Below are 20,447 nucleotides of genomic sequence, written 5' to 3'. Positions count from 1 at the left end.
ATACACCGGCCACTCACTTCCATTCACAAACAGGGTTCATTCACTCTGACTGCAGGTATCGTTTGTAGCTTTGGCCAGCATTGTAGATTGCCAAGAGTGCAAATTGTTGATCTAATCAGAGATGTGTGTAATTTACTGCCAGCTTTCTTACCCGTGTGTGTAGGATGGGCTTGACTGAGCCGAGCAGAATCCAGCCATCTTTGAAATGGTGCCACAGCAGGGCAGTAGGAGGGATGCAATGTCATGTGACCACAACATGTGACATGTTTGAAAAATTGGTTAAAAGTAAAAAAAAAAAAAAAAAAAAAAAAAGTTAGGTTAAAATAAGGTTAAAAAGTTCATCCTCACTGTATTCAACTAATGCAGTGAATTAGCCAGATGGGAGGAACTTCAAAGGAACAACTTCAAAAAGTTATGAGTCAGTGTTTGGCAGGGTTGCCAGATTTGTGGTGTTCCAGCATAAGTGGGCTACTTCCTCAGTGGTTTTTTTCCTCCATGTGTTTGGGCTTAAGCAGACCGATTTGTATGCAAATTATATGACTAATATTCTATGAATAAAAATTCATATTTTGAATGGAACCATATGTTTAAAGTTTTATCAAGCAGATTCAAGGCCAGATCAACACATATATACAGTATGTGATGCTCACAAGCAGATTCACTGCCTCCCGATCATACAATGAGCAATTTTGTTATGAGTCACCATCACCCCCCCGTGCCCACCCTGTACCACCTGCCTTCCTTATCCTAGTGCTGGTAAATCTGCCTTGTTAACATGTGTCACTTTCACCATGAAGGGACAAAAATCCAGCACTTCGTAAACCACTGCTTGACACTCTATACGTATGAACATAGGAGAGAATTGTCATCCAGCCAAATCTGATTCATCAGACAAAAGCCTGAGTCAATGACAACTCCAATTTCACAATGTATGTAAATACAGGAAGTCAAATGTGAAGAATTGTTTTGATGGAAAATTATTTTAATGCTGGTGCACTGAATCATTCTAGTCTTATTCTGTGAATATTATTGTAATGTTTGCAGTGATGGCAATGGTGTAGAATTTTACAAGCAGTGTAAATGGTTTTGTTTGGGCATATTTTAAGCTCATCTTTTAGAATGGTTTTTGTGCTTTTTTTGTTTTAATGCAGGCTGTTTTGTTTCTCCTTTCAGACCTGGCAACCCTGTTGCTTGTATGGTTACAAGATCCAAATGCATACAGCCTGATTTTAGGGTTTTATTTTTTGTTCAAACAGATTAAGAATCTTCTTGCAGAGCTAATTTCCTACAAAAAGTCAACGTTTTCTAGAGAACATTAAAATCCAAACAATAAAGATAGAATGAATGCACATCCACACAAAATGCAGACATCATGGATACGCTTCATCCAGACACCTGATAGAAATAGTCTTCCACTGGTTCTTATCTGAGTCCACAGTTTCAGCCGACCACAGGATGGAACATGCAAGCAAAATAAACATTTACCATCTCTTTATCAGTCACTATACCTCTGTACGCATGTTGGAAGAACCCAGCAGATCCTTGTCACAATCCAGCTAAGGTACAGTTGTGTTATTTAACATCTCAACTCATTTATTGGCCTGAAAGAATGACCACAATTTGGTCAAATTGTTGCTGTCTATGATAACCTACAAATGATCAAATACCATTGGAATAATTTCGGAACTTTTGAGAAAACTAAGTTGTAATTCTCCTTATAATGCCACGAATGGTATTATTCTAGCCCATTTCAGTATTATTCTACATTTACCTCACAAGTGCTAAATGATCCATTAATCGTGCGCTCAAGCGTGCGAAACAACAGAAGACAGTAACACTGCGGAGCTGCCAGTCTGACTCCACAAAGGTCACAAATCTTCGTGGCGGGGGCGCTGTTTGTTCACATCACTGAACAGTGAGCAGAGTGTGGTTGAATGGCGGGATGTGGTGTCCGTCAAAATGACTTAGTGACGGTGGAGCGGGCCGGAGATGGCCTTCCTTACCGGTGTCAGCGCTGACAGGTGACAAAACAGCTGAGGAAGGGGTACGCCAGGGGATGTGCGTTGCAGAGAGAACACCAAAGAATAGGCGTGTGTGTGGCTGTGTGAAAGAGTTCAGTGGTTAAAATGATTTTGCTTCACCACAGCAATGTGTTAAGTGTTGATAACAACAACTCGACTGTAATTGGGCTGAGACACACACACCTAATAAACACTGTGTCCTCTAACACAGCAAATCAGAGCCATCCCTGGTCTTCACTTTACACCTCTGTTCCCTGCATGAAACTGTTTACCGTCAAGCAAGTCAAAATTTTCATGTTGCCTACAGCGAGATGGAAATAACAAGGAGAGAGTGCAAAGTTGTGTGTCAGGATTGCAGAGATGATCATTAGTGTCGAGAGCAGGTGCGAGGTTGGATGTTTCTGGGACAACAGTGCATGCTGAGGGGCCTTCTGGGGGGGCGCTGTGGTCCAAATTCAACAAAACACCTTCAATTGGATAGCATGATACACTCACATTACCCTTGAAACCTATTTTTTTAAAGAGCCACTCACTCCAAATAGACTCACAATGAGCTGTGATGCCATTGTAAAATCTTCAGCTGACAGCGACTCCACAAAGTAAATTCAACATGACAGACAAATTACTTTTTTTTTTAGCAAACCATCAGTTTTAGAGCGGATGTAAACTGCAGTTATCTGTGAAATAAGTGACTGCGTGACGATTAAAAAATAAAAGCACTGTCAGAATATATTATAGTCTAAATTAAAAACTACAATTTTAAAGAAAAAGTTTGTGGCACATAAGGCTAATTATTTCCATGCCCAGAGTTAAAATCCTGCAAGAAAGAATACCTGTTCCCATCTGTTTGGTCATTATGACACTGCCCCCAGCAGATGGGTAGCTTAGCATAGCCTGAGGAATAGAAATGACTTTCTTTACTTTGTTCCCCAAACCTTTAAATCTCATTAATTAACAAAGCACATCGAGTTTCATAATCCACACAGCACTGAAGAATAGAAATGACAGGTTGTGGTTTTCAAGGGGTGTCAGAAGTTTGCTGTTTCCTCCTTTGAACTCAACTGGACTCACCACTGCCTGTAGCCAATGCCTGTAGGTCTTTTTCAACTTTCACCAACTTGCCAGCTGATTATGAATGAAGGCCACTCTGGACAAGTCACTTAAACACGTTCTCAGTCTGTGTGAATAATCCCAAGCACACGGGGATAACTTATAAACTCTGCATAGAAAGGTGTGGGATGAGATTGTAAACCAATACTGCCATGCCGGGCCCCATGATGACAGTGAAACTTTAAAGATGAACTTTTTATAGTATGCCCAAAAATGTATGCATTAGGTATTATCACTATTGTATTATTATTTGCATGTGATTTAGTTGTCATGATGCTATTGAAGCAACACTAACGTGACACAAAGCCTAAGTTAGTTTGGGTGTTTATTTAGCTGAAATTGACTCACTGCACTGGAGTGTACCGTAAGAGTCCAGTAATCCCTCTTAAGGCAGCAATGTACTCGTGTTTACAGGCCGTGTTTTTGAGTAAATTAATTAGAATTAGGCAAACTTTATTGATACCCTTAGGGAAATTAATTCTCCGCATCTAACTCAACTTATTCATAATTAACTTTAACTAAACATACTAGGAGTTGAGGGCTGCAGTCATACCGTGCCCGGGGAGGTGGTGGGGGTCGTGGGCCTTGTTCAAGGGCCAATCAGATTAAGTTTAGGATCATTAACTCAGCCTAGTAGCAATAAACTCTTGTTTTTAAAGGCCTCGAGAGATAATGTAAATAGAAAGAATGTGAACAAAATAGATGAAAAGAACAGTAAAGGGGGACCTATAGCTCAGCTGAAAGAGCAGGTCACCTCTTTACTGGAAGGTTGCAGATTCAATCCCACATTTGTCCATGAGTTAAAGTCAGTGAAATATATTTACCATTTTCCAGTGAGTCAACAATTGCTTGAAAATTAATGAAATATAAAATCTAACATGTGGATTTTGTTTAAATATACCTACTAATAGTAAGTATCGCAAGTCTAAGCTAAGTGCTGATGGTGATATCAAGATCAAACACACAAACGAAGAGAGAAAACCCCCCAAAAAGTGAACGTACAACAATAATTCACAGCAATGATGCTGTGTAGATTGAATTAATCTAGAATCAAGAAGATGTATATCTTTAAGGCAAATGGGCAACTTTCACCTTCCACTCGAAAGGTATCCAACGAGCACGTTTTATTTCCCAAGAAAGCTGCTGTTTAACCAGCAACAATCACCTACCACGACAATTCAAAAACCATAATCATGTCATAATCCCTGCCATGACAAACACATCACTTAAAATGCGTACACTCCCAGTTACTATAAATCCGCAACCTCTCACGCTGTGCAGCATACAATCATCTATAATTGGGATGCTGTGTGATCGGGCGACTGCTGCTTGTCAACAGAGATTAACTGCAGACGGGCGTGAATGTGTGGATATGCGGGGTTCGTATCTATTGTTGCACCTGAGCACACCGAGTGGGAACACCTGGATTAAATGTGACGTGGCATGGATGCACTACGTTCACCCATGCAGTCACAGAACTGGATGGCACTGTATGTCTAATTGATGGAATGAGATGAGATGAGATGTACCTGCGGACGTCTCTCTCTTCAGCTTATAGGAGGTAAATCGTAGGTTAATCCAAAACATTGGGGAATTTGTGCACTGATATGAAGTCATATACAAATAATGCAAAGGTGGCCTTAAGATTAGAGAAGCGAGCTTGTGACTGGAAACGGCTAGTTTAATTCCCTCTACCGTCCACTGTGAGCTCTTGAGCAAGGACACTGACTGCAAACGTAGTGTGAGTCTGCGGCAGGAGAAAACACACGCATGCAGAGGTAGAACATGCAATCTCCTTAAAGCCCCCCCCAAACCAGACGAGATTGGTGGATATTCTCAGTGTGTGGCGAGAGTGCTAACCACCGCACCACCATGCAGGGATGAATTAACTGCAGAAGAAAAATCAATGTTCGAAAGCTTAAAAATAGCATAGAAAAGGTCAGTGTCAGGTTGTATTAACTGTGGGAACAGACTGTTGTTTCTGTCAAAGCGTTAGCAGGAGGGATGTTTATTTGTTAAAGTCTCTCCACTTTGGAGGTCCTTGTTTCAGGTTCAGGTCGTAGCTGTTATTAACATGTGAGTCTCTACTGTTGTTGCTGAGCGTGGCATATTCAGTGAAGAGGGAGCTGTGCCACTGTGGCTAAATGAGAAGCAGCATGTCTTGTGCATTTTCTTTGTTGCCACAAATTAAATAAGACTTGCAGGGTTTTTGTTTCTTTGGGGTTTTTCTTTTTTTTTTTTTTTACCATTTCAATAGATGCTGCTGTGCTCGGTAGAAGTTAACATTTTTGGTAATGATTCCAAAACAATGTTGGACATCACAGGGAGACAGACAACCACACACATGCACCGGAAAACCATGCAAGAAACGCTGCCTCACCTGGAAGGTTGGTGACAAATGACTCCACCTGATATCTCCAACAAGCAGCTAAAAATATACCTTTAAAATTTTTAACATCAAATGAAGTGAAATGCTAAAATTGTGTTTGCGACTTGGGGGACCCAGCAGTATCTCAAGAAAGCTTGCACTTCGTGGGGCTTTGCTTATATCTTTAAAAAATGCTCATTGCAATTGTAGGAGACAGATAGCCATGTGATAATTCTCATAATATGTTGTTTCTAGTCAAGTCTCAAGTGTGTTTATCAGCTCTGCACTTTCCTACAAAGGCCAGGTCTCTTCTCAAACACATTTTGGCACTTTGATCATTAGTTTGGATCACATACAGGTCATCATTTTCAAGACTATGCTCCATGCCCCATTAAGCTGTTTCATGGTGTTAAATGATCTAAAACTTTGCATATTTTATTACTTTTATTAGGAGACTTTGGTCTGTTAAAACCTCAATATCTTTGGATTCCTTCTATAAAATCAGTAAATTGCTGTTGAACGATATGATGTGCATGCACAGTTTCATTTGTAATTGTGGTTTTGTGCCTGAAGTGAAACATGATGGAAAAGAAAAACTCTTCAGTAGTTCCCAAATATTTCTTATTTTGATCTCCTTATGGTTCTGTCGAATACACACACACACACACACACACACACACACACACACACACACACACACACACCTTTGACTGTGATCGAATTTGGTACGACACACTGGCTGCAGGTTTGCATCATGAGTCAACAGTCTTGCCTGCTGGTGGCATTCACAGTAGTTCACATTTCCAGGAAGACACACACACGCACGCAAGCAAGCAAGCACGCATGCACACACACACACACACACACTTGCATTTTTCTGTATCTGATGCAGTGGATTTGTCTGATAAACAATGATAAGAACATGCTCCACCATGATTCTTCCATTTCAGTTGTGCAATGTCAGACAGACAAGCTGTGTCAACATGTTTTCTCATCACTTCCTTTGGCTTCGGAGTCGTCATTTTATGTGTGGCGTGTCCATCTTCCCTGTGTCTTACCCTCCCTGCTGGTGTCCATCCCTCCACTTGTCACATTTTGTCTTTCTTTGTTCTCCATCAGAGAATATCGACAGTCACAGCTACCGAACCTCTTCTCTGCTCAGCTCTCTCTCCCGCCCGCTCTCACTTGTTCTGGCCCTCACAGGAGGCTCTCAAGGCGCAGTATGTGGCTGCCCTCGCCACACAGTTGTCAAGCATAAACCGATCGTTTCACCTAACCTAATAATACCAGCATTCACTGCAGACACACTTGTATCCTGCTCGCTGTCTGCGCACCCTTGAGTCCTTTGTCATTTTCATCCTCTCCATCTCCCCTCTTTCCTCTGCCTAATCCAACATCTGCCTTGATCTTTACACTTCATGTCCATTATCCCCCGTGTCCTCTCATCTGTCTTTTATTCACTTAATTTGTGCATTTTTCTTCTCTTTTTAAGTCACACACATCCTTTCCCCTCATTGTTGCGCAATCGTGTTCTTTGTATCTTCATGATACATTCTCTCTTTTGCTTATTCTCCCATTTTATTTTCCCACACGCGCACACACACACACACACACACACACACACACACACACACACACACACACACACACACACACACACACACACACACACACACACACACACACACACACACACCTTTTCTCTCGATTTGTGCCACCCCCTGTTACTTTCAGGTCATTGTGAGCTGCTGTGACAAAAGAAACCATAAACACCCTCTCTCTTCCTCCTACAGAGAATAACAATACCAGATCTCATACAGGCCAGACCTGACGTCCATTTGTGCTTGTGGCTGTGTGTCATTTTTAACGTATGAATGTGCATGTGCTTGGGACTGTGTGCAAGGAAGTGCACATATCTGAAGAGCTGCTGAAAGTCCAGATTAGACATAAAGAGAATCAAGGGCATGAGCACATCCTGTTTAACTCGGTGTGTACAATGTTTCACTGACACTTCCAAAATTACACTTGTGGCCTTTAATAGGGCCACTGATGCCGAAAATATTTTCTATTCTAATAGTTGTTATTCAATGTATTGTTTAAAACTATTTTTCACACTGAAATCTATTCAACCATCTTCTATGCCATGTCTATCCAATTCAAGGTCAGGAGGCGCTGGAGCCTGTCCCATCTGACTGTCAACAAAGGCCTTTTGCACTACCACACGCAAGCACACATGCTCACGTACGCTTTTTAAAGTCAACAATGACCCTCAAATGCATGTTTTTGGACTATGAGGGGAACCTGAAGTCGATCATTCAAACAAATCGTGAGAAAAAAATCCCCAAAGCTCAATTCGGACTTGAAGCAGGAACCTTCCTGCTATAAACTGAGAGTCCTTACCACAATGTTGAAATAGTGAGTCAGTCCCAGAAATGGATCACTGGCTGTTTTTTATGCTTTAAGCAACAATTGCATGTTTGTTTGTTTTTAGCAGAAATGCTAATGAAAACCAGTCACAGACGACAGCTCCACTCCACCGCAGCCTGAAGTTAGAAACCACTGCACAAGGGCAGGTGACAAGACAAGTTGCAATTGTGGGTGAACAGTTGTATCAATGCTTTGTCCTTTCTGAGGTCAGAGTTCACCTCAAGATGATCACCAACTGCTTCTTGTAATGCAGCTTCACAACACTTTATCATTGTAAGACCTCCACATTAATAGCAATTCTGTCATTGCCAGCATGTACAAAGGAATTCATTTGGAGATGGACAATTCTGAGGTTATTACTCTTCCAACAAAGGCGGAATGGGGACAATATAACTGTCTGTGAGTCTAATCCAATTATTTGACATGGTAGACTTTAGTGTGGCTGTTTTATGTGTAGTCACTTAGAGTGAGTGCCGCAGGACATTGAGCCCCTGCTTCAAAGAAATAATACAGGCTGTCACTGTGCAGAGGGCAAGGTTATGTTCAGCACTGCCAAACAATAAGTATAATACATAGAAAACACAAGAAGGCAACATAACCTTTACACTACGTCCAGAAAGTAGGTCTACTTTAAAACATTTACACACGTTTTTCAAATTGAGTTCATACAGTCGACTTGGTGCAAGATGTTGTGAGAAATGAGTGAGAAATTGGGAAAGTCAGCTGGTGTAAATGTGACATTTTGTTCTTGCTGACTCTTGGCTGCATTAGGTGCTGTAATTCTTCTTCATTGTCCACCAGGCACAACACTGGAGCCCCCACAGCAACTTTGTGTGCAACCATGCAGTGTGAAAATAGAAGACAACTACAAGTTTTGCTGAATTTTTTTGATCGGGGCAGAATGAAGAAAGACCTGGATCATAATATGTTTGTAGTCTGTCGCTGAATTACTGAAAACAGTTGTCTGATTGTTGTGCTGCCAAGACACTTGCACATAGTAATGTTTCTGGTGAAAACGACTAGAATTGAATTAGTTCTAGTGCTGAGATGGATGCAGGCAGCAACATTTCAACAATCTCAAATTCCTATTTTAATGTTATGAGCTTTAAAGAATATCTCTCTATAAGATACAAGCCTATTAAGTAGCAGCCTTGTCCGCTCAGTGGGGCTACAGGTCCATCAAACAAACAATATCTTTATATCGTCTGTGCATTTTCTTTCTTGATTTTTTTCCCCCTCTTTCAGCTTCAGCACATGCAACCAATAGGCCCTGAATGTAAACCACGACAACATGTGATTAACATCTGAAGTACCAACAGGCCAAACTTACCTTGACTGACATTAAAAAAGGTGTGTCCAGGATTTACTGGAAAAGACAGTCGAGGATTATCCTTCTTTCGTGCACCTGGTCGGTGACCACCATGGAGATTCAGTATCCACTTGCCATTTAGGAAATCGGTGCACACAGGGACATTTCTGTGAGAAGAATCGAGGCTTGTCGTTGCGGTGCTGCGGTGCAAAACCCGGTTCCCCGACGGAAAATTGGGTTGTGCGTTGAAGCCTTGGCGACTCTGCGTGGTGCGCACTGGTCTCCACCGGACTCACATCTCCACCAAAAAAAAAAAAAAAAAAAAAGCCGATAAGACGATCAAATTCTCATTTTGTTTTTACCAGGCAACTTTTTACCTCCAGGCTCCAAAAAGGCAATTTTCAGCCGGTAAATGTCAAAGATGATCAATAATTTGAGTTCCACTTTAAGCCGTATGCGCAAAGGAATTTGGGAACACTTTTTTTCAACATGGTCACGTTGACAGAGCACGCTGCGAAAAAATCATCCTACAAAGCAGGAGAAAAACTGTCATATCCAGCAGCATTCCTAAACAACATCCCCATCTTCACGTGTTTCCCAGTTTTCATGAAACACTGGCACACAGAGTAATTCACATCTTCTCAAACCATTCCCATGGCAATTTAGGAGCTGAACTTGATATTCCAGAGCCTCTGTATCCAAAAGGCGTGCCTGTCTTTAAAAAAAAAAAATCACACACACAAAAAAAACCCTGCAACAGTTAATTCCCTGTGGGCTAAAACACAAGAAATTCGATTCTTCACTTCATCGTGCGTCCAGACCTCCTCCTGGTGGAATACGCGACGGAGCGGCGCATCGGTCAAGCTCCACATCAAACCAAAATATCTGACGGAGGTTCACCCAAGGCTGCTTCGGACAAATGAACGGGTTGGGGGAAAAAAATGTCAAAACAGTTTTCCACTTGAAACGGTGAGATGCTCAGCGGCTGGGGAAAAGTGGATTTTTCTTCTTTTTTGGGGGGGGGTCATTCCCACGCTCTAAGAGCATTTTATTTTGTCTGTGGCGCGTCAAAACCGCGTCTTGTGGGTGAAGTCTTAGCGAAGAGTGAGTGAGAGAGAAAGCGAGAGGGAGAAGAGGAGGAGGTGGCGGTGGAGGAGGGATGAGGGTGGGGGGGAGCTTCTGGTTATGTGGGGAACGCATTTCTTTAATCAGTCCTCACATTGAAAGAGCTTGTGTGGGGCCAGTAAATCACTGGCTAAATGGAAGTGAACTTAATCTGATTTAACTGATTATTATACCAAAAGAGCGCAGACTATGAATTGGAGAAAGACTCCGGCGCGTTTCGTGCGTGCGCGGTGTGTGAGACATGTGAGGACTGGCAACATGGTATATGGCGGTATACGTGGAAGAGTTAATATTTAACGAGGCGCGCGTTTACCTTCATAACCAGTTCACGCACAGCGTGGAGGGTCTAATGTGCCGCTGACTGTTTGCGCCGGGCACGCAAACAGCGGTGGACGATCAGCCTTTCGTGGCTTCATGAGATCGGACAGGCGGACGCGCCATCGCAGCGTGAACGCCTCACGGACTCACGCGTGAGCAAGTTTGAAGCGCCACGAGGCAAGGCGGTGCGCATTGGACGGAGTGCACTGCGGATCGTCTCTGGCGAGTGGGTGGCGATCCCTTTGGCATATGATGAGACAACATATTGTAATAACAGTGCACGGTGGCGCAAAGTGGAGTCATGCCCGGGTCCAAAAGAGGTGAAAGAGAGGGGAGATGAATGGGGAGGTGCATCATCACGTGAAAAATCGCCTGTAAAACACATTTACGCACGCACATACACAAGCACACTCTCATTGTTCAGAAACTTATTCCCACAGAGTTTGACATTACACCCCCTGTTTCAAGTCGATTACAGTCCGGTACAGTGTGAATACATTCAATATCTGGCAAGCATTAATGCATATCCTCATTTCCATCCTTCTATTTGTCCACCCATGCTTTACACAGTTCAGAGTCTCTGGGTGCTGAAGCAGATGACAACTGATTATTGGTACGTCCTAAAAAGCTCACTACTCCCTCACATTTCAAAAACTAAGACAAACAACAATACACTCACACTTAGACCACGAGGAGCCAATTCACCATGCATTCAGACTGTCAGGTGGAACTGTCCGGAGAAAATCAAACTCCAAACAGAAGATTGGACATTCAAGATTCAGACCAACAACTTTCTCGCTGTGAGGCGAGAGCTAACCACTACTCCGACATGCCACACTACCTTTCCCAAAAAACCTTATTGGATGAAGTAATACAAAAGACTGAATGGATATGTTTTGAAAAAAAAAAAAAATTAACATAAGTTTTGCAATCTATGTGACTTCATCACGTAATTTGTTCTCAACTCAAAAGCAAAAAAAAAATCCGTTTGGTAAGGTCATTTTTTTTTTTACCCCAAGATTTTTTTCTATAACGGAGCCTCCATTAATCTCCCAAATTAAGTTCAACCACTTCCCCAGTGCCTTGTTTTTTTTTTTTTTTTTTTTTTGTAAATTGTGTTCAGAACCATGGACAGCTAACAAACTGCAGGATTTGGTGTGCCGCTGTCCAGAGTCCTGAAAGTTCTTCTTTGGAAAATGTTGTATTAATGTCAGCCATTATTTCTTTCTTCCCTTCATCTATCCATCTTAACCTCCTCCACAGAGAGAGTCCTGAAAGTTCTTCTTTGGAAAATGTTGTATTAATGTCAGCCATTATTTCTTTCTTCCCTTCATCTATCCATCTTAACCTCCTCCACAGAGAGTCAGAGCACTCTTACAAACTCCTGAGACATACAGGAGTCAGTACTGGGTCGGACCTATTTCCATACATTCAAAATGGCAACAATTAAGCTTTATTTTTACCCCCTCAAAATCTGTCCTGAATTGTGCCATCAAAAAGGTCAGAGACTTCCATTTGTCATAATAACAGTGGCGATGAAAGTCCAATATTCTCTTGATGGCTGTAAGAAACACAATGTTTTGGAGAACAACTTATGTGCACCATAAGCTTGTATTTTATGTTGGTCCTTAGAAATAACTCCGATATGTGTTGTATAAAGAGTGAGGTTGCAGAGATTTAGGGATCAATTAAACATGAACACATTCCTTCACATGCTCGGTCATCCACTGAAAGCAAACAGCAAGCCACTTTGAAGCTTAAGTATACAGGTTAGTTTAAGACACGGCCTACATGTATTGACGGAAAAATGCTTATTATAGCTCTTTAATACCACACAAAAAGAAAATGCCCAACACATGAAAATTACATGTTTTGCCATTGTGAGGTTATGACTAATTCAAGGCACCATGTGCAAAAATACCCCCACTTGCCAGCTTGAGGTAAAGTGCGTTATTCATAAGTTGTGAATAATTGAGGTTCAGGGAGCACAGTTGGAACTTAGTTGGAATATTTGCTGACTGTGTGCTTTGTCTGGGCTTGGCACTTATGAGGAACTACAATGTTCGGGTTAGGCAATTAACAGCCAGAACAAGGAAAGAAAACAACATTATCAGTGTGTTATTGATAAACAACAAGCTGCTAAATGCGTCTTATCCCTTCACATAATACTTAACCCATTTAATTCTATTTATGTATTGACTAGTCTCTTTCGCCAGACAGAACAATAACCCCTACATGCATGCACTGTATCTGTTACTCAAAACTGTGTTGTTGTCTTGAAAAGCTGTAAATTGAATTGCGTCACTTTGTGGCACATCTTGTCACCTAGTGTCACACTGCATCTCGTCACATCAAGTCACTTCCTGTCACATTGCATGGCATCACAACAAAGCAACGCAACAAAACAAAGACATCATCAGTCGTGTGTTTTGTTTCTATTGTGTTCAATTCAGGGCATTGACATGTAGTCAGGATTAACTCTCAGCAAACAACTTTCGATACAAAATGTATATTTCTATCTATGTATATTTTGGAACTGAGACAAAACATTTTTGTTCCTGTCATTTACTAACAGACTATGTAAAACCTTCCCAGCTTTGTCTTTGACCTCTGAGTCCACGAGTGTGAATAGCCACTAGCATTTTAAGTTAACTAGTACTGACCAACTTTCAAACTTTACATCCTTCAGTCCAGTACAGATGCAGTCATCAAACAGATTTGAAGACCAGGAAACAGCACAAGTGCAGTTTGCTTTCGGAGAGGGAGAGAGAGAGAGAGAAAAAAAAAAGAATTTCCAACTTGCCTCTGTTTTTTTACAATCTTGACCACTCAGACCAAGAGAAAGGCTGAAAAAAAAATCATGTGAAGCCTCGTTCACCTCTGTTATGTCAGTTTGGATGGCCATACCGATAGAGGCTGGTTTCTGCAGAGATGCCAGTTGTGCACAGCCTCCGGGGCTGCTGGGGAGAGATAGGCTACATCCCAAGGTATGTGTTTGTGTGTGTGTGTGTGTGCGTGCGTGCGTGTGTGTGTGTGTGTAAGTGTGAGAGTTGTCGCCCTCTCTGGATAGCGATAAGGGGCTGGAGCCACCTGGAGCAGAGCATGGATGTGTCTGGAAGAAGGTGATTAATGCCACAGCCACCAACCTTCTCACGCTCTCCATCAAAACACCGCTATAAACAAGTGTCATTCAGGTAGTCACATTAAAATGAGAGACACACACACACACACACACGCTGCCACAAGCAGGTGCTTTTAGGTGTCTAGCTAACAAACACAAAGCCAACCATGAATTAAAAGCCAAATGAAGAGACACATTTAGCAGTTTTACCCATTTAAACTACATCCATATTAATAACCGTATAATGTGACAGAAAAAAATATGTTCAATCATAATGCTCATCTAATTCCATGTCATCGATAGCTTCTGTAGCAGAATTCATGCGTATAAAGTTTTCTCTCTCTCTCTCTCTCTTTCTCTCTCTGTTCATGAACTGAAACATGAAACCTGTGCCCGGGTTTCTTGTCGTCTTATGAAACATTTAGGGTCCCAGTTGACCGGACATGTGTTCCTTGTCAAGTAGACAAGCCCATCCCACCGTCCCATGTGTGAATGTCGAGGTGTGCGTTACATCAGTCATGTGTTGGCCACATTGAGGCATGAGGTGCCCTGACAAGGGAGTCATATTGCTCATTCTCGCAATGGAGAAAGTGAAGGTCAGAGAGGAAAAGAGGGCGAGGAGAAAGACAGAACAAAGTGGGTGTGTCTAGAGGGTGGAGAGGAGGAGAATACAGATGGAGGAGTATCATTTATAATTCAGAGGATAATAAAATAATATATGAGATAAACTTGAAATGACAATAACCCCCCTCCAAAAAAAAAAGTTACATAAAAGCCTTAAATTATTTTAAAATGTTAACGTTCGACAAACTTGTGTTGTCAAATAGAAAGATTGCATTGCCACAATAAGAGAAGTCAACACAAATGACGACAGTTACATTTCGCCAATGGACAGGATTGTTTGTTTGGCTGTGTGCTGTTAGTTTTGTGCTTTGGCAGTCCACATTTTGATTTGAAAGAAGAATTATGCAACACAAGCAGTATTTCTAATGACATTTTAGTAGTTATGATAAAGCTCCATGATCTTTTCTTTTGGACACAATTTAAACATCTTTCTTCATCTCCAGATCTTGTGGATCTATTTAATCAACAAATTGCATTTCATGCAGTAATCCTCTGTTGCAGAATATTTGGCTCAAAACATCAAAGAATCTATGGAACAGCAACAACATGCTCCTGAACCCGAAGTACGTGTCACCTACATTTTTTAATACAATAAATAGCCTTTAGTTCACTTGACCTTACTGCTGTAATGAACTGACAATAACATTATCTAGTGAATTGTGCAATACGTTTAATCAGGACATGTTAATGTTTGTTGTAACCTCTCGTGGTTTTAATAATAGCAGACGCAAGGAGAAACTGCGTGAAGATCCATAAAGTCTGCTTGAACAGGGTAAAGGTGAGGTTCAAACTGTTGATCCAATTTAAATAATATAATGATTAGTGTTGCTTTTAAATAGATAATTGTAAATCAAATGCTTTGAGTTATAAATACTGCAATTTTTGACAAACAAATGAATGTGTTACTCTTTCTGTCCTCAGATGCTCTCATCAAACAGGTTACCAAAGAATTGAAACTATACATGGTCCTGATTTTCAATTCTAATTGAACACACATACACACACACACACACACACACACACACACACACACACACACACACACACACACACACACACACACACACACACACACACACACACACACACACACACACACACATACACAATTGCAAGAATACTCTCACCCACGACACGTCTTCAAGTACAGTTTCATTTCAGTCTGCTCTTTACCTACCCAGAATGCCCCTGGAGGGATTTAGTAAATAGAAAGCTAGTTTGTACTTTCCATTAGAGCCTAATTCTATTATGCAGCCCTCTCTTATCGATCCAAACATTCAGGGAGACGTGCAAGAAAAGTAGCCAGTGGAGCCCAGCGGAGGCCACTGTGGTCTCAGGATGGAGGCAGAAAAGGGTGGGAGACTGAAGTGGCAGGGTCAGATAGAAAGACAGAGAGATAGAATTAAAATAAAAAAGAATAAATCAAGGACAGTTTCATCTGCATTCATATCTAAAAGTCATATTGACAGTCATGACATTTGTATAACATTATAAAGGTGTTTCACATATATGCAGCAATCAGAGTGAACACATGCAAATTGCATAATTTATTTTGCTTAATGTACCTCTTGGTACATTATTCAAGAATGTATCTCCAGAGCAATCTTCTCTACGTGTGTGTTCATGTCCTAACATTAAAGGCCTGTGTACCGGACTGAGAATTCAGCGCACACAAACAAACATTGACTCCTCCAGTGACAGGCCAGTGAGCAAGAGCCAGACACGTACAAAAAATAAATAAATAAATAAATATCGTATCTGTAGGAGAGACCTCGGGAGTGTGAGCAGTTTGGTGTGGGGATTGTAGTTTGTTTGCGTGTGTGATCTTTAACCCGGGCAGCTCATGGAACGAGAGATGTGGTCACAGCTGATTCACCTTGCCTGAGGGGGTGAAAGCAGTAGAATAAGACGAGAGATTATGAGGGGCATTTCTTCAGAGATGCAGGTAGATGGAGAATATGAGGCAGAGGGAAAGAGAGAGCGAGGTGGCAGTGGGAGGCAACAGAGCGGATAAAGGAAAAGATGAGTTTAGGGAGATGTGTGAAGGAGCCAAGGTGAGAGGGGGGTAGGGATCAGGTAGGGCTCGAGGAAAATAGAAGAGAGATAGTAATTCAACCAAAGAATTGGAAAGATACAGGAACACGTCTACGTAGACCTCTGCCAGAAGCTCCCGACCAAAAATTAGACCATGGTCACACTCTCTGAGCAGCTTGTCAAACCTAATGTGAGCATGTGCATATAGTACATGAAAACACATTTGCTCCCTGAACAGGAAGCTAAAATAATTTTTAATTAAAACAACAAGGGGACAAACAGGAACTTTTGAACAAGCTGCTGCTTAAAGTGAAGCAATAAAGAGATGAAAAGGAGAATGGAAAAGATCATAGCAACAAGTCAGGAACGTTACGTCCTTGTGGTGACAGCGGTGAGATGTATTCCCCAAGAAACATTATTATAACAAAGAAATAACTCAGCAACCCTGTGGTCTGCAGTCAGTTTAATAAAATACTTTCTGAATTAACACCACAGTAGCGTTCATGGCTTCAAATGCTTATTTTATCACTGACACACACCCACAGTCACACTTTGTTCCAAATGACAAAACTAGAGACGTGACAAGAAACAATGTCTCATTTGACAGCAAATAAAAAAAATAAAAAAACAACGTTTGTGAGGCATGGTCTTTTATCTCTGGATAGTTGGATAAGGAGAAACTCTTCTTTTTTCTTGCATGGAATTATTCTGTTCGAATAAACAGTGTGGGACAGATTACTGAAAATGAGTACTTGATTCCCTCCATCGATCTTCTTTCCTAGTACATGTGGTGGTAAAAGAGCACAACAGAGCTCTTCAGTCAGGAAGAGTGAGGGTCGCCAAGAGAAAAGCCATTTCAGCCACTTGTCCCTGTGATGTTATGTTACATTATTGATAATAGGTGACTGTGTCTATGGAGACAGAAAGCTTTGCATCACAGCTAACCCTCGACACTACAGCAACCAGTACTCATCCTAATCTTGTTCAGTTACTTTTTTTAAAAGTTGTGTGGGGTGAATAACTGGCAACCAAAAATACAAAGTAATCAGTGAATTGGAAATCCAAAGCAGAGGTTTGAACTCCGGGTTCTGGAGGGCTGCTTCCTGTTTCTGAGTTTTCTTGCTCAAAGCGGAGATTTTAAAAACATGCTGGACTGGTCCACCGGGCCTTAGAGCTTCCACCTCTGGTCTAATGAGTGATCCATTAGTTTCACTTGGAGATACTTCAGCTCCAAGTCTTATCGCTGTGCACATTTTTTGGTCTATTTGATCCGTTACTAAGGCTTTAAATCACACGCATTCCAAAGTCCTAGAAGGTTATTAGAGACTTTAGCAGCCATACAGAACTTATCATGACACTTTTTCTTAAAACATGGATTTGTGCACGACAATGGGACTGTGCTCTCAGAAACTGCAGTAATTGAACAAGTGTAATTAGTTCTGCAATGCTGCCAAAAGCAATGGCATTGCTGTAACAAATGACCTAATAATACACATACTGCATCAAATTTCCTCGACTCAGCACACACTTTATTTGATTTTAAGGACTCGGATCAAAAAAGTTCGACAGAATCCAAGGACTACTCCTCATTAAATGTCGAGACACTCTCTGCATAAGGCCTTTTGCTTCATCGAAGGCCTCATTTTATGCAGCAGCCTTATACTTGTATGCACTGCAGTTTCGACTCCAACAGCAGTTAGGGAGGCCACTCACGCATGCTCCAAGAAACAAATTAGTTGATTGCTGCTGAGAGCCAGACGCCTGTGCATGTAAAGACTATATGTACCCAAAGATTGAGTTATTTCCAGCAGCGGACATTACCAGCCATCACATGTCCTTCTAACACCTTTTTCTGCTCTTACCTGAATGAACAGGAATGATAAATCCATCATCTGGCAAACAAATCATGAATTCTAGGTATGGAAAGCAAAAAATATCTGCTATGTTTTTGAAGTAGTTTACATGTAAGTGAGATTTATACTATTGTTTTGTTGTTGTTTTTTTAACTATGTTAATTTTACCATAGTCATATGTTTTGTTCACCTATTGTTGGGGTCTGGTAGAGCAATTTGTTGCATCTTGGTGACTTAACATTAGTTGTGAAAAATTATTTAGAGATCAATAATCTTTTTTTTGCATCTAGTTACGTCTCAAGTCAACCTTTCATCAAGAAGTGACCATAGTTTACTGGCACTCGAAAACTAAGAATAAAAAAAAAAAAAAAAAAACACCAGTCAAAAATATTATGATATTTGAGCAATGAGCAATTTAAAATGGGAGAAACATTATTTTGGTATTATTTTGTGAATTTGTAAAGTGGCTTGATTGCACATTTATGTAATTCTTTTTGTAGTAACCTATAAATTGATATGCTTTGGCTCCCTTTGCTTCGGTGTCTTTCAAGATATGCATCACTGCACTTGATTTTAGGCAACCATCCTGTCAGAATTCATCAACTTCTAAAGATAGAATTGGTGAAGTGTGTTATTTTCATCTGGTTTATTCTTTAAACAGGAAGTGAAGGTGGAGCTTTAAACAACACTGACGTTTGCAAATGTCAAATTATTAACTCTTCTAGAAGATACCTGGATATATTCTTGATATTCAGGCAGTAGAATATCAAAACCTATGTACAAAGAGTGTTGTTATGTATGTTTTGGTGATGAAAAGTGAAAGTGTGGTGAGTCTTTTGAAGTCTAGAATTGGATGTAGATATTGACAAGCAATAGCAACCATCATACTGTTATTTACAGTATGGTGCAATTATATGAGTATGCATACCAAATCCTCTCAACAGTAACAGGACAGAAAAAACAAATGTGTTACTTTTGTGGCCAACACAAGGCAGGTGTTTTGTTTTTTCATATCTCCTTTTGAATAAAGCTTAAAAGTAGCTTGAGAAGCCCTGTGTGATCTCTTCATCGTCACCTGAGGGATCATACGATGCATGGCTAGGTTTAAGAGGTGGCCACATTCACAATTCAACAGCATTAAGATGATGGTGTCCTATTTTACGAGGGCATTGAGTGCAACGCGTCGTGGAGTTAAAACAGTGAAGACTTTGCCTCCATGGAGCGGTTATATGCATGCTCGAGGTAAATTTATGTTTCCATGGGATTGCACACAATTGTGGAGCAGCGCGTCGTAGTGAAGGCTCAACTTCCAAAGCCATTACTGACATTTTGCTGTCTCCGAACCACATTAAATTTAAAATTGAGGCATTTAGCGAGGACATTTCTTTGATATAAAGTGAAGTGTTGAATGTGTGTGTTCCTCTGCCATAAACAGAGGACACAGGGAAATAATTCTAAGTGCTATAAAACCGGTGCATTAAGAACTGAAAAGTTAATCATCAGTGAGGGAAGAACAAATGTAAAATGCTCAGTAAAGCATGCAAGACTTTTAACTATACTTACAGTGTAAGCCTGCAGTGATTTGGTTGAGCAAGCAGGTCGGCGCATCCTGCCACACGCAGCCTGAAGGTCTGATTACCGTGGGATTACTGCAGATTGGCGCCGAAGCCTTGTGCATACCATGGCAAATGTTTGCCTTCTCTCTGACAACAGACGTGTTTGAAACAGTAGAATTAAAATCTCAAATCTTAATTCATACAAAGGATTAAGCCAGATTGTGGCAGTATGTAAAGATGATTTTTAACTCGTTGGTGAAAAAGCCCACTGGGATCCAGTTCATGCTGAAGCCTTCTGAACAGCTTCCCTTTCTGCAAAATGCTGGTGAGACTCATCGCAACCTGGGACACAACTCATGTAAACAATATGAGTGACTTTGACACGATCGTGTGCTTTACAGATCACTAGAGAGTTTTATAACTGATTCATTCTGTCATCTCCTCACAGTCTCTCTCTCTCTCTCTCTCTCTCTCTCTCTCTCTCTCTCTCTCTCTCTCTCTCTCTCTCTCTCTCTCTCTCTCTCTCTCTCTCTCTCTCTCTCTCTCTCTCTCTCTCTCTCTCTCTCTCTCTCTCTCTCTCT

The sequence above is a fragment of the Blennius ocellaris genome (assembly GCF_963422515.1).
Source record: "Blennius ocellaris genome assembly, chromosome: 16".
NCBI classification, from domain to species: domain Eukaryota; kingdom Metazoa; phylum Chordata; class Actinopteri; order Blenniiformes; family Blenniidae; genus Blennius; species Blennius ocellaris.
The sequence above is the reverse complement of the archived record's forward strand: the minus strand, read 5'-3'. Positions refer to the sequence as shown.